Genomic DNA, 15,699 nt, shown 5'->3' on the forward strand with positions numbered 1-15,699 from the left:
AAGACACATGGAGCACCACCATCACAGTGGCCAAAGGCACCTGGAGCACAAACGTCACAGTGGCCAAAGACCTCACAGTGGCCAAAGACACCTGGAGCACCACTGTCAAAGTGGCCAAAGACGTCACAGTGACCAAAGGCACCTGGAGCACCACCCTCACAGTGACCAAAGGCACCTGGTGCCCCACCGTCACAGTGGCCAAAGACACCTCGACCACCACCCTCACAGTGGCCAAAGACACCTGGAGCACCACTGTCACAGTGGCCAAAGACACCTGGAGCACCACCCTCACAGTGGCCAAAGACACCTGGAGCACCACCCTCACAGTGGCCAAAGACACCTCGACCACCACCCTCACAGTGGTCAAAGACACCTGGAGCACCACCCTCACAGTGGCCAAAGACACCTCGACCACCACCCTCGCAGTGGCCAAAGACACCTCGACCACCACCCTCACAGTGGCCAAAGGCACCTGGAGCACCACCGTCACAGTGGTCAAAGACACATGGAGCACCACCGTCACAGTGGCCAAAGACGCCTGTAGCACCACCGTCACAGTGGCCAAAGACACCTGGAGCACCACCCTCACAGTGGCCAAAGACACCTGGAGCACCACCGTCACAGTGGCCAAAGACACCTGGAGCACCACCGTCACAGTGGCCAAAGACACATGGAGCACCACCGTCACATTGGCCAAAGACACATGGAGCACCACCCTCACAGTGGACAAAGACACCTGGAGCACCGTCACAGTGGCCAAAGACACCTGGAGCACCGTCACAGTGGCCAAAGACACCTGGAGCACCACCCTCACAGTGGCCAAAGACACCTGGAGCACCACCGTCACAGTGGCCAAAGACACCTGGAGCACCACCGTCACAGTGGCCAAAGACACCTGGAGCACCACCGTCACAGTGGCCAAAGACACATGGAGCACCACCCTCACAGTGGCCAAAGACACATGGAGCACCGTCACAGTGGCCAAAGACACCTGGAGCACCGTCACAGTGGCCAAAGACACATGGAGCACCACCGTCACAGTGGCCAAAGACACCTGGAGCACCACCCTCACAGTGGCCAAAGACACCTCGACCACCACCCTCACAGTGGCCAAAGACACCTGGAGCACCACCGTCACAGTGGCCAAAGACACCTGGAGCACCGTCACAGTGGCCAAAGACACCTGGAGCACCACCCTCACAGTGGCCAAAGACACCTGGAGCACCACCCTCACAGTGGCCAAAGGCACATGGAGCACCATCGTCACAGTGGCCAAAGGCACCTGGAGCACCACCGTCACAGTGGCCAAAGACACCTGGAGCACCACCGTCACAGTGGCCAAAGGCACCTGGAGCACCACTGTCACAGTGGCCAAAGACACCTGGAGCACCACCGTCACAGTGGCCAAAGACATATGGAGCACCACCCTCACAGTGGCCAAAGACACCTCGACCACCACCCTCACAGTGCCCAAAGACACCTGGAGCACCACCGTCACAGTGGCCAAAGACACCTCGACCACCACCCTCACAGTGGACAAAGGCACCTGGAGCACCACCCTCACAGTGGCCAAAGACACCTGGAGCACCACCGTCACAGTGGACAAAGGCACCTGGAGCACCACCGTCACAGTGGACAAAGACACATGGAGCACCACCGTCACAGTGGCCAAAGACACCTGGAGCACCGTCACAGTGGCCAAAGACACCTGGAGCACCACCCTCACAGTGGCCAAAGACACCTGGAGCACCACCGTCACAGTGGCCAAAGACACCTGGAGCACCACCGTCACAGTGGCCAAAGACACCTGGAGCACCGTCACAGTGGCCAAAGACACATGGAGCACCACCGTCACAGTGGCCAAAGACACCTGGAGCACCACCCTCACAGTGGCCAAAGACACCTCGACCACCACCCTCACAGTGGCCAAAGACACCTGGAGCACCACCGTCACAGTGGCCAAAGACACCTGGAGCACCGTCACAGTGCCCAAAGACACCTGGAGCACCACCCTCACAGTGGCCAAAGACACCTGTAGCACCACCGTCACAGTGGCCAAAGGCACATGGAGCACCATCGTCACAGTGGCCAAAGGCACCTGGAGCACCACCGTCACAGTGGCCAAAGACACCTGGAGCACCACCGTCACAGTGGCCAAAGGCACCTGGAGCACCACTGTCACAGTGGCCAAAGACACCTGGAGCACCACCGTCACAGTGGCCAAAGACATATGGAGCACCACCCTCACAGTGGCCAAAGACACCTCGACCACCACCCTCACAGTGCCCAAAGACACCTGGAGCACCACCGTCACAGTGGCCAAAGACACCTCGACCACCACCCTCACAGTGGACAAAGGCACCTGGAGCACCACCCTCACAGTGGCCAAAGACACCTGGAGCACCACCGTCACAGTGGACAAAGGCACCTGGAGCACCACCGTCACAGTGGACAAAGACACATGGAGCACCACCGTCACAGTGGCCAAAGACACCTGGAGCACCGTCACAGTGGCCAAAGACACCTGGAGCACCACCCTCACAGTGGCCAAAGACACCTGGAGCACCACCGTCACAGTGGCCAAAGACACCTGGAGCACCACCGTCACAGTGGCCAAAGACACCTGGAGCACCACCGTCACAGTGGCCTAAGACACATGGAGCACCACCCTCACAGTGGCCAAAGACACATGGAGCACCACCCTCACAGTGGCCAAAGACACATGGAGCACCGTCACAGTGGCCAAAGACACCTGGAGCACCGTCACAGTGGCCAAAGACACATGGAGCACCACCGTCACAGTGGCCAAAGACACATGGAGCCCCACCCTCACAGTGGCCAAAGACACCTGGAGCACCGTCACAGTGGCCAAAGGCACCTGTAGCACCACCGTCACAGTGGCCAAAGACACATGGAGCACCGTCACAGTGGCCAAAGGCACCTGTAGCACCACCGTCACAGTGGCCAAAGACACATGGAGCACCACCGTCACAGTGGCCAAAGACACATGGAGCACCACCGTCACAGTGGCCAAAGACACCTGGAGCACCGTCACAGTGGCCAAAGACACATGGAGCACCACCGCTACCTTATAAATACACAAAGGGCAGTACGCCTGCGCTTCTACTAAAATCCAGATGGTAATTAGGCACCAAGCGTAGGGTGCAGAGGCACCTGCACACCTATTACCAGCAATCCAGTAATCTAAAGTGTTTCCCAAAGTGCCAAGTCCCCAATGCAAACCTATGAGAGGAGCAGCACTCAGAGAGGAAAAACGAAATAGGCTGTTTGTCACCACTAGGACGTGTAACACTGGAAAATATATGTCCTGCCTTTTACATACACAGCACCTGCCTATGGGGCTACCTAGGGCCTCTCTTAGGGGTGACTTAACTGTAGTAAAAGGAGAGTTTTGGCAAGAAGTTTGACTTTCCAAGTCAATGTGGCAGTAAACTGCGCACACAGGCCCTGCGGTGGCAGGCCTGAGACAAGTTTGAAAGGCTTTTTCTGTGGGTGGCACAATCTGCGCTGCAGGCCAAGTAGTAGCATTTAATTTACAAGCCCTGGGTATATGTTACACCACTTTACAAGGGACTTACAGGTAAATTAAATAAGCTAGATAGGTGTAAACTAATTATATCAAGTTGGAGGGGAGAGAGCACATGCACTTCAGCACTGATTAGCAGCTGTAAAGTGCCCAGGCACCTAAAGCCAACAAAAAGATGGTCAGAAAAATATAAGGAAAAGGCAAAAAGTTTGGGGATAATCCTGCAGAAAGGGCCATTTCCAACAATATTGATGCTAATAGTGTGTATAAAACATGCAAATACCATAGGCGTCTTGGCGCTATTGTCTGCTAGACATCACAATTTGTTCAGCTATTTAAGTGGCAGAGAAGTAAGAAGGCAGGTTGTAAGTTGTCTTCTGAAACAGAGGTAGTTGGGCTGGTCTCTGAGGTGCCTGGTATTTTTTTCCAGAGTTTACCTCCCATGTTTTATGACCTTTAGGGGTCTCAACTGTTCTTGAAGTAGCGGAACAAAGGGCTCGACTGGGGGCCCTCAACTGGGGTCCTCCAAGTTCTTCTTGAACTCCTTGATGGTAAATGCATGGCTGCTGGATGCACACAGGCCTCTCCTGTGGTTGGCTGTATCGATCTGTATTTGGGACCAGCCTTCAGTCCCATCATTCTATTACTTCGCACCCAAGACGTGGAACAACCACCATCCTCAACACATCAGAGTCTCCTTCTCACGTCTTGAGCGCTGCAAGAAGCAGAAGACCTGGCTCTTCGTATATGAACCTTGGGCACCACAAAACTACACACGCCCCAGCGCCTGGATACCCTCTCAGGAGATTAGTGCGCTATACAAATCAATATAACATATCTACCACTGGTGAGCCAAGGAAGATACAGGGTCTCAGGCCACAAGTGCAGCCCTGGTGAGCAGCGCTCTCCTCACTGTCCTGGGGCAGTGGATGGAACAGACAGGGTCACCTCTGACATTGCAGGGTGCTCCCTGAAAGCCACAGGATCCACAGTGGGGTTCATTAGTGGGGCTGCCTATCAGCCACTCTCAGAGTGATGAAACCAGCTCTTGCTGCAGCTCACTCCTGACACTTCCTACACCTAGCACACGATGAAGACTTGCAAACGGCTGAGCCACCGAAACCAGGGGCCCAATGGACAGCAGAGCCTAGAGAAAGCCAGCCTCCAGAAACTAGTAGACAGCAGAGCTGCATTCTACTGACCACGAGAACGATGGGCGTCCTTCCAAGCACTATGCTTTACAAGCAATGCATATTGGTAACACCTCTCTCGACAAATCCACATATGATATACTCAAACCACCCAACAACAAACTGGTTAAGTAACAGAAGAAGAACCAGAAAGAACTTAAGGAGCATACCACGGAATACCGTCCCAAGTGACCACAGAGCACCATCTCTAACAACCATGGAACTCCATCCCAAAAAACCATTGAATGTCATTCCAAGCAACCACGGAATGCCATCCCTAATAACCATGGAACTCCATCCCAAACAACCATGGAACGTCATCCCAAGCGACCATGGAATGTTATCCCAAGCTACTATGTAACTCCATCCCAAGTGACCATGGAAAGCCATCCCAAGCGACCATGGAAAGCCATCCCAAGCAACCATGGAACGCCATCCCAAGCGACCAGGGAACGCCAGTCCAAGTGACTATGGGACACCATCCCTATCGACCATGGAACGCCATCCCAAGCGACCACAGAATGCCATCCCAAGCTACTATAAAATGTCATCACAAACAACCATCAAACGCCATTCCAAGCGACCATGGAACGCCATCCCAAGCTAATATGGAACTCCATTCCAAGCTAATATGGAACGCCATCCCAAGCTAATGTGGCACGCCATCACAAGCTAATATGGAACGCCATCCCAAGTGAACATGGAAAGCCATTCCAAGCGACCATGGAAAGCCATCCCAAGCTAATATGGAACGCCATCCCAAGTGAACATGGAAAGCCATTCCAACCGACCATGGAAAGCCATCCCAAGCAACCATGGAAAGCCATCCCAAGCAACCATGGAAAGCCATCCCAAGCAACCATGGAACGCCATCCCAAGCAACCATGGAATGCAATTCCATACAACCATGGAATGCCCTCCCAAGTGACCACGGAACCTGAGCAGCCATGGTAAGCCATCCCAAGCGACTGTGGCATGCCATCCCAAGTGTCCATGGAATGTCATCCCAAGCGACCATGAAATGCCATCCTAAACGACTATAGAACTCCATCGGATGCGCCCACGGAATGCCATCCCACAAAAGCTGCTGCTCAACCTACCTCAAGTTCTAGCACACTCGAACACAACTCAGAAATGTTATCTGCAGAAATCCTGTGCTAGCCAACATGTCCCTCTCTAAAAGTGTCTTTGTGTGCGCACTATACATGTACCAATGCCCTAAATCAGCTATAAGGTCGCCTATAGTACTCCACAAGAGAGCTGCGTGAATATGTGACACGAGAAAATGCAACTCTGCGTCACTGATACAAAGCTCTGGAAAGTTTAGTTCCCCCACTGGACCTTTTACCCAGGTGTGAACCTTCAGAGAAGAATCCTGATGGAAAGAACTGCAGATTCATTGCTTGAAATGCTAGCAGTGGTTGAAGAAAAAACAACTTTGAATAATAACAGTCCACTTCTGCTTCCAAAACCCAGCTTCCTTAAAAATCCCTCATTTATTAATTCTTTGTCTTTGACCATATACAGTACGTGGCTGCCTTTATTCTAGGTTCATACAAGCATCACATAGATACACACAAGACCAAACCCGGACGTCTGGAACCCAAGAAATGAAGTCCACGGCAAGAACTAAAACAAGAACACAAACCAAGAACACAATGACATCAACAATAAAAACAAGGTCTGATGCCAGAATCAAAATGAAGGAAACACAAAAAACTAAATAAGAACTAGACAACTATACTTTTTTAAGAAAATAACTCAAAGATGAGGACGTCAGTGGCCCAAAACATGAACTCCAAATTGAAACAAAATTGAAGGCAATAACACAAAACAAGTAATTGAGCCAAGAAACCAAAAGTATGCAGAACGAAAAGAAAAAAGAATAGTCAACTAATTGACATAAGAAAATACAAGTGAGAATCCAGTAGCCAGGATTAAACACCCACCAGCTGAGAACCACAGCAGAAACAAAAACACCAAAATTGCATAAAAACGTCTCAGAGAGAACACAACATCCAAAACCTGAAATCTATTTGTCAAAACCTTAACACCAAGACAATAAACCCAGAACACCAACGAAATACAAGAACCCCAAACTACCCTTCAACAAGAACTACAAGACCTAGTGAGATGCCCAAGATTAAAACAAAAATAAAGACATATTAGCCAAGACAGTGTTACTAAGACAAAAATCTGAAACAAGCAGATGACTCAAGGGAAAGAACCGAACTCAATAGCTTCAAGTCCATGTCAAGAACATCAACAAAGTAATCTCGAACACGATCCACTGGCCAAAGAGAGAAACCTAACAATGTTGAGAAAATTCAATACCAAGAAAAGAGGACCGCCACAAATAACTCAAAATCAAGACTTCAAGGGCAAGAATGTGAACTCTAAAACCTGAATATGAGTGCTGTAAAACATAACCTCAAGGAAATGAAGTCAAGAAGAACTTCTACACATGAGCCACAGGGCCAAGACAAGAGCCACATGAGAAGATATTCAAAATCAGTCCAAAAAACCATCAACCAAAAGGTCATTAATATGAAACAATACAATACTAATAACCACAAAAGTACAACTCCAGTACCAGGAATTCCTCATTTAGGAAACTCAGCTAAACCCTTAGGACAAGAAGTCTAAAAATAAGAATCGAGTGAACTCTAGGACTCTAAATCTGCGAATTGCAAACAGATCTATATGTTCCTTGAATTAGTCACTGCATGTAACTATGAATGGTTCAATGTCCTCTGTTCAACTGTGTGCCAGTTACCCAATGTTTGAAATACATCATGCCATGGTCATAGAACACACTCCTCAAGAGAAGAATCCCTAAACACCATAAGGAACCCCCAAAAATCCACAAAGGCAAGACAAGAATCCCAAAACAAGAGCCACTGTAAGAATTTCATGACCAGGAACACCAAGATGAAGATTGCAAGCACCAAGAATGCAAGGACTGAGGATCCCAAGAGTGAGGCTGAAATCAGAAGAAAAGAGCAGAAAATAACTTGGGCAAAACAACTTCTGATCAGAAACCATAGGACCAGGACAAAGAATGCAAGGCATGATCGGTGAGTCAAGGATCTGAACTGAAGAACAGCCAAACAGGAACTCTAAGACAAAGACCAGATGATGATGGAAAGAACTGCAGGGCAACAATCTTAGGAATAGAACCCAAGAGAAGAATCCCAGACCAAGAATGATAAGACCAAGGAATAGACACAAACCCAAGGAAAGACCCCCAAGGCTAAGAGAGCAACCATCAGCGTGAGAAACCAAAGACCAAAACAAGGATAAGGCCAGTGGCAATGCCAGAAGGTCCAGTGTGTTAATGAATGTAATGAATTAAATCGATGATGGGTTTAGGCACTAAGGCGGTCATTCTGACCGTGGCGGGCGGCAGTCGCCGCCCGCCAAGCGGTTCCCGCCGAATGACCGCTCTGCGGTCAAAAGACCGCAGCGGCCATTCCGGCTTTCCCGCTGGGCCGGCGGGCGACCGCCAGAAGGCCACCCGCCGGCCCAGCGGGAAAGCCCCTTCACCAATGAAGCCGGCTCCAAATGGAGCCGGCGGAGTTGAAGGGGTGCGACGGGTGCAGTGGCACCCGTCGCGATTTTCAGTGTCTGCTTTGCAGACACTGAAAATCTTTATGGGGCCCTGTTAGGGGGCCCCTGCACTGCCCATGCCAGTGGCATGGGCAGTGCAGGGGCCCCCAGGGGCCCCATGACACCCGTTCCCGCCATCCTGTTCCTGGCGGTAATTACCGCCAGGAACAGGCTGGCGGGAAGGGGGTCGGAATCCCCATGGCGGCGCTGCAAGCAGCGCCGCCATGGTGGATTCCCTGGGCCAGGGGTAAACCGGCGGGAAACCGCCGGTTGCCCTTTTCTGACCGCGGCTTTACCGCCGCGGTCAGAATGGCCCAGGAAGCACCGCCAGCCTGTTGGCGGTGCTTCCGCGGTCCCCGGAATGACCCCCTAAGTACGTCAGTACAAATTCACTCTGTCACTCATCCTTGGAATCAAGCATCCATCCATCAACCCACTGACTCTTACATTCACACACTTTCACAACCACAATAAAACACACAAACTCAATAACATCTGTAAGACAAACTAAAGAATAAAAGAAGACAAAAGGAGAACATGCTGCCACCTAAATATGACAGCGCCTTGAGCACCGCATGGGTGATTAGCCCCGCTCTACAAGAACACTGAGTGATTGATTATGTTTGCAACCACAAATAAAACAAAGCAGAGCAGGGGTGGCCATCTTGCAATGGTAATGTCCATACTTTATCACTTTTTAAAAGTCACAGCATGGGCGCCACACTTACAGCCAACATGTTGGCCATCTTGGAATGTTAATGCAATGACACACTACAGGTAACCATACCAAGATGGCTTCTCGATCTAGATGCAGTGGCCACATGGGCTGTCGACCACTGAAGATGAAATGAGCAGCAAGCAGGCAGCCCCTAAGCACTAATCAATGAGCTGTAGTATGCTCTAAAAGCGAGGCAAAGGAAAGAAATGAACAGGGACATATAAAAGGAGAAAACAGAAATCTAAAGAACTGGCCCACCAGCCCTGGCACTGAAGCACACCCCTTTTTGAGGTGGATGTGCAAATGTGAACAGACAAATGCTGGAGTAGGCTGACCCAAACGCTGCATATGCATGTATATGTAAATATATATTTACGTACATATACATACATATTTTAATTAATTTTTGCAAGACCCTGACGGACAACTAAGCCTGTCAAGCCCTACAAAGGGATTCTAGGAAGAATTATTACAGCAAAAATATCTTACCCATAGGATCTGTCAAAGGGTGTAATCAACCCCCAAGGTCCTTACCCATGAAAATAATAGGTGAGCTTTCATGTAACAAAATACATGTTTGCAGGCTTCAACGAGGTGCAGTGACAGTCAACCCTTAAAAGTCTATTGGTTTTAACATATGTGCTTCATAGTAAATTCATGTTTTACTGTAACTTTTCACGATAAACAGATCAAATCTATGCATCTGACAACTTTTCCCAAGAGACTGATCAGGCCTATAGCCGCCAACATTGCATGTCACCAAAAACAACTTAGACCTACTGTACTGAGAATACGTTTTCCCACAAAGTAATCACTAAGTAAAATGTAATAAAATTACAAATATGTACACAATTGCAGTTGTCAAAACAATATAATATGTCTTCAAAGAGTACCTAGTAAGGATTCTCACTGCACATCTCCTATCTCCAGTTCAAAACTGTTACTCACTGCGGTGATCTATGAGGTTCTGCGAAAAAAGACCTCCTTACAGTCTTTAGCACAGGGCCACAACAAATCACCCTTAAAACCTACGGGCTTTAACACATACTTTTCACAATAAGTAGGTCAGGCCCACTGGCTTTCTCATAAATTTTCATAACTGCTCAGACCTCCGAAAACTGGCATTACTTTGCCAGTGAGTCAAATAAGGCTTACAGCAACGTCACAATATACAACCCCTCTCAAAATGGTTTCTCACACTGAAAGGTTTTTACCACCTGGAACTGTGGGAGAGCGGCACCAACACCAAAAGCCTCGCCTACTACGGTAATCTGTGAGATTTCATGTAACAAAACATCTGCCTGCAGTGTAACACACCGCAACAAGAATCCACTATTATAGGCTCACTAGCTTTAACAAAGGCTTTTCACGATAAACGAGCCAGGCCTACTGCCTTTGTTATAATGAATCATAATAAACACATCAAACCTTTGGCTTGAGACATAACTTTTCCCTGTGAACTATTCTGGTCTATAGCCTTTACCACTGGCTTGTCACAATAACCGACTCAGTCCTACTGTACTAAGCATAAGCGGTAACTGAAGGCACCAATCAAGCACACAGCCGTACAATTACAAATGTAAAATTACAAAATTACATCTGGTTAAGTTAAACACTATGGGCCTGATTACAACTTTGGCGGATAGGGTTAATCCGTCCCAAATGTGATGGATATCCTGCCCACCCTATTACGTGTTCCATAGGATATAATGGACTCGTAATACGGCAGGTGGGATATGCGTCACATATGGGACGGATTAACCCCCTCCGCCAAAATTGTAATCAGGCCCATAGTCTCCTAATAGGGCTTAAGAAGGATTGTTATAGTGCAAACCTTCGAGCTCTCCCGGCCTACTACACAGGGGTGGGCGTAGCAACGAACTGAGAGGGCCATCCAATCTAGAGCCAAGCCACGGTCGCCTCCGGCTCTAAGAGCCCGTACACAAGTCGAGCCTTGAAAGTATTTGGCATGTAAGTCATGCAACAAACAGTACTTTATAACATGCTAATGTGTCTTCAAAGTTCAAAAAAGTGCATTTCTTTAACACAGGGAGGAGTTTTGCTTTAGCTTGTGAGATTAAGTCTCTGCATTAAGAAGTACTGATTTCAGAAGTGAGAGTTTTTAATCATGCACTGAGAAGCATTCCTGCCCCCTCTGATGCCTAGCTATTAGTGAACTAAGGAGGCAAGTCAGTTGTCATGTGTACCTAACATGTGGCCTAGATTCTTATTATAGACGGAGCCACATTATAAACTATTAAATCAAAGACCAGAGAGGTTCGTGTACAGCTCTCAGCCTGCACTGGTATATTTTAAGGGGCTCTCATAGGTGAAATGAAACGAAATGTGACTCATAAAGCCCACGGCTACTCCGTGGAGTTGCGCAGCACTGATGGCAATGAACAAAAACGGCGACTTTGTGAAATAAAGTGTTTGCCTAGGATCACACAGGACGGATTTCCCAGATGTTCCAGTTTCACGCTGTGCAATTCAGACTCCCTTTCCTACATCAAAGGGTCCAGCTTTGTCCTAATTCTTGGAGCCTGTGCTGAGGGCATGGGCGACAGGCAGAGTCCACATTTCATTTTTGGCGGTGTTACACCGTGCACCTTGCCCAAGGATATACGAGCACTTCACAACAGACACACATTAAGTTACACCTATTTTTTAGCAGACTTGCTCAGAATCCCAGGATGCTGAAAGTGGTTTCCCACGTTGCATGGTCGGCAGGTGTAGCCACCAGGCCACGTCACCTCCTGCCAAAGTCTGGTTGTCTTGGGTAGAGGTTTCGAGAGCGCCTGGAGGTGACCCAGGGCCTGGCATCTGAGTCAAGCTTTCAATATCTCGCCCACCTCCACTACTACGATAATCTGCGAGACTCCGCGTAACAAAGTACCTCTCTGCAGCCTCTAACTGAGAGTCATACGCAGTAGTAACAATGCACCCTTCGCCACCTATTGGCTTTAACATACTCTTTTACAATAACTATGATAAACACGTCAGGCCTACTGCCTTTATCGTACCTTTTCATAGTAAAGAGATCATGCCTGGAGCCTTGATGACTGGCTGGTCACCGTAAGCACCGTAAGCAAGGGCGCCCGCCTGTACAAGCAGGACCTGTCTCTCACAAGGCAAAAAAGTGCAATCCTCCTGCGCGGAAGCACACACCTCCTGCCCAATGGAACGCTGTACTCAAGCCAACTACAAAGCCCCTCTCACAGCTGTACTTACGAGAGCTCCATTTCTGTTGGTAGCATGAGGTATAGCGACAGCTGCACTGTCTAGCCAGACCTAAACATCGCCAGGCCAAGGACCGTAGTTAAGAGAAAGACAAGGGGCAGCCTCAACATTTACAGAACACGTGATCTAAACCAAACAAGTTATTGCAGAACCTCAAGTCCAAGACTGAAACCCAAAGGAGAAGCGGGAACAGAAAACCAACAGAAGAACCCCGAGACACCTTCAAGACAAAAGACCAAAATGAAAAACACAGGGCCAAGCTCTTAGCAAGAAACTTTGGACCAAAATCTCACAAAGTAAAAATTCTGATCTAGAACAAGAACAGGAAGAAAAATCTAAACACAACAACTCATGTAACAGAAGTCCTGCTAAGCACCCCAAGGCCAAGACTGAACTCCGAGAGGAACTGTAGGACCAAGATGAGAAGAGAACCAAGCACCTGATTCGCAAAGGTAAACTTAAACCTGAAGTCTCACTTTAGACCTGAACTCCAAGGTGAGACCTGAAATCTAACTTAAGACCTGAAGTCCAGCTTCAGACCTTAAGATTAACGCTAGACTGAAGTCCAAGTTTAGACCTGAAGTCTAGCTTCAGACCTGAAGATTAACGCTAGACTGAAGTCCAAGTTTAGACCTGAAGATTAACGCTAGACTGAAGTCCAAGTTTAGACCTGAAGTCTAACTTAAGACCTGAAGTCTAGCTTCAGACCTGAAGATTAACGCTAGACTGAACTCCAAGTTTAGACCTGAAGTCTAGCTTCAGACCTGAAGATTAACGCTAGACTGAAGTCCAAGTTTAGACCTGAAGTCTAGCTTCAGACCTGAAGATTAACGCTAGACTGAAGTCCAAGTTTAGACCTGAAATCTAACTTAAGACCTGAAGTCTAAGCTTAGAAATCAGGTCTAAACCTATACTTCAGGTGTAAACTTAGACTTCAGGTCTAAGCTTAGACTTCCGGTCTACGTTTACCTTTGTGAATCGGGCCCCAGCAAGGAGCTCCTAGGCAAGAACTGTATAACCAAGAACCTGAGGTCCATCTCACCCAGTCAGAGAGGGTGAGACCCCAGTTCCTGCCACCCTGCAGGGCATCCTGCCCCATCCTGCCAGCTCCGCCGAGGGGCAGCTCTGCACAGCTTCTGCCATAACCAGGAGCCCACTTCAAGTTTTTTTGACCAGCACAGAGGGTGTTGCCCCTGAGCTCCTTAACTAACCTACTGCAGGTGAACCCCAGAAGTGCTTTCCAGTCATTGCCCCGCTAGAAGAAATAAAGAAGCTGTTTGACCTGATCCGAAGAGGGGGTCTGGGAGACCCAGTCAGCAGCCGAGGTGATCCCGCTAGCAGAGGCAAGTGTTGGGGTGACCCATCCGAGCACGAGCCTGCCAGCAGCCAAGATGATTCCAACAGGAAAAAGGGGATCCCACCAAGAGACGACAGTGATGGGGTGGTGTCGCTGGGCACCAAAGTGATCCTGTGAGGAGAGAAGGGGGTCCCACCAAGAGACACAGTGATGGGGTGGTGTCGCTGGGCACCAAAGTGATCCTGTGAGGAGAGAAGGGGGTCCCACCAAGAGACACAGTGATGGGGTGGTGTCGCTGGGCACCAAAGTGATCCTGTGAGGAGAGAAGGGGGTCCCACCAAGAGACACAGTGATGGGGTGGTGTCGCTGGGCACCAAAGTGATCCTGTGAGGAGAGAAGGGGATCCCACCAAGAGACGACAGTGATGGGGTGATGCAGGCGATCCCACCAAGAGACACACTGATGGGGTGATGTCGCTGGGCACCAAAGTGATCCTGTGAGGAGAGAAGGGGGTCCCACCAAGAGACACAGTGATGGGGTGATGCAGGCGATCCCACCAAGAGACACACTGATGGGGTGATGTCGCTGGGCACCAAAGTGATCCTGTGAGGAGAGAAGGGGGTCCCACCAAGAGACACACTGATGGGGTGATGTCGCTGGGCACCAAAGTGATCCTGTGAGGAGAGAAGGGGGTCCCACCAAGAGACACACTGATGGGGTGATGTCGCTGGGAACCAAAGTGATCCGGTCAGGAGACAAGGTGATCCAGTTGTCGGCAGCCGAGGGTGTTAGGGTGATCCAGCCTGGATAATGGGGCGATCCTTCCAGGAGCCGAGGTGATGCCGCTAGGAAACAATATGACGTCACCAGTAGACGAGAAAGTTGAGGTAACCCAGTCCGCAGCGGCGGGTGTTGGGGGGTCGAGGTGGTGTTACCATGAGGCGTGAATGTCAGGCTGCTGGGGTGCTGTAGCCAGGAGATGAGGGTGCTGGGGTGACCCAGATAGGATCAGAGCATGCTGTATACACAGCCATCAGCACAGGAGGTCCCGCCAGGGAATGAGGATCCCGGGTACCCCAGCCAGGACCCGAGAATGTTGGGGTGATCTTGCCAGGAGCTCAGGGTGCCGGGGACCCCAGCCAGGACCCGAGGCTGTCGGGGTGACCCCTCCAGGAGCTCACGGTGCCGGGAACCCCAGCTAGGATCCGAGGATGTTGGGGTGACCCCTCCAGGAGCTCACGGTGACGGGGACCCCAGCCAGGATCCGAAGATGTTGGGGTGATCTTGCCAGGAGCTCAGGGTGCCGGGGACCCCAGCCAGGACCCGAGGCTGTCGGGGTGACCCCTCCAGGAGCTCACGGTGCCGGGAACCCCAGCTAGGATCCGAGGATGTTGGGGTGACCCCTCCAGGAGCTCACGGTGACGGGGACCCCAGCCAGGATCCGAAGATGTTGGGGTGATCTTGCCAGGAGCTCAGGGTGCCGGGGACCCCAGCCAGGACCCGAGGCTGTCGGGGTGACCCCTCCAGGAGCTCACGGTGCCGGGGACCCCAGCCAGGATCCGAGGCTGTTGGGGTGACCCCTCCAGGAGCTCACGGTGCCGGGGACCCCAGCAAGGATCCGAGGCTGTCGGGGTGACCCCTCCAGGAGCTCACGGTGCCGGGGACCCCAGCAAGGATCCGAGGCTGTTGGGGTGACCCCTCCAGGAGCTCAGGGTACCGGGGACCCCAGCCAGGACCCGAGGCTGTTGGGGTGACCGCTCCAGAAGCTCAGGCTGCGCCAAGATTCACCTGTAGGTTGCTGCAGTCAGGATCGAGGGGTCCTGGGGTGACACTGGGAAGAGTCGAGGACCTTGGGGGTCTCGGCCAAGAGACCGCAGAATAAAATCCAAATGAGGTAAGAGAGAGAGATGGAGATGCGAGGTGGGAGGGAAGGGTGGGGGGCTGAGGGTAGGGAGGGGAGGAGGGACCGAGAGGAGAAGAGGGGGGTGGGGGAGAGACAGCGAAAGACGAAGAGAGACAGGAGCGGGAACAGGTGGGGGGAGAGCAGAAGAAGAGGAGAGAGGGAAAGGGTGAGGAGAGAGGGAAAGGGTGACGGAAG

General features: G+C 50.6%; 1 protein-coding gene across 15 annotated transcripts in view; it reads right to left on the reverse strand.

Annotated features, from left to right (window-relative positions):
* The window catches only part of DGKZ (diacylglycerol kinase zeta), a 731,702-nt gene that overhangs the window by 422,639 nt on the left and 293,364 nt on the right, over positions 1-15,699 (reverse strand). For 4 of the 15 annotated variants that reach the window (XM_069221721.1, XM_069221719.1, XM_069221717.1 and 1 more), the window contains exon 1: positions 13,587-13,716. The exons of 9 other annotated variants lie outside the window; for them this stretch is intronic. The gene's annotated coding sequence lies outside the window, so the exon portion shown is untranslated. Of the gene's footprint in view, positions 1-13,586; positions 13,717-15,699 lie in introns of those variants that run through there. 2 more of the 15 variants (XM_069221722.1, XM_069221718.1) reach the window with 1 other exon arrangement.

The sequence above is a fragment of the Pleurodeles waltl genome, chromosome 3_1, assembly GCF_031143425.1.
Source record: "Pleurodeles waltl isolate 20211129_DDA chromosome 3_1, aPleWal1.hap1.20221129, whole genome shotgun sequence".
NCBI classification, from domain to species: Eukaryota; Metazoa; Chordata; class Amphibia; order Caudata; family Salamandridae; genus Pleurodeles; species Pleurodeles waltl.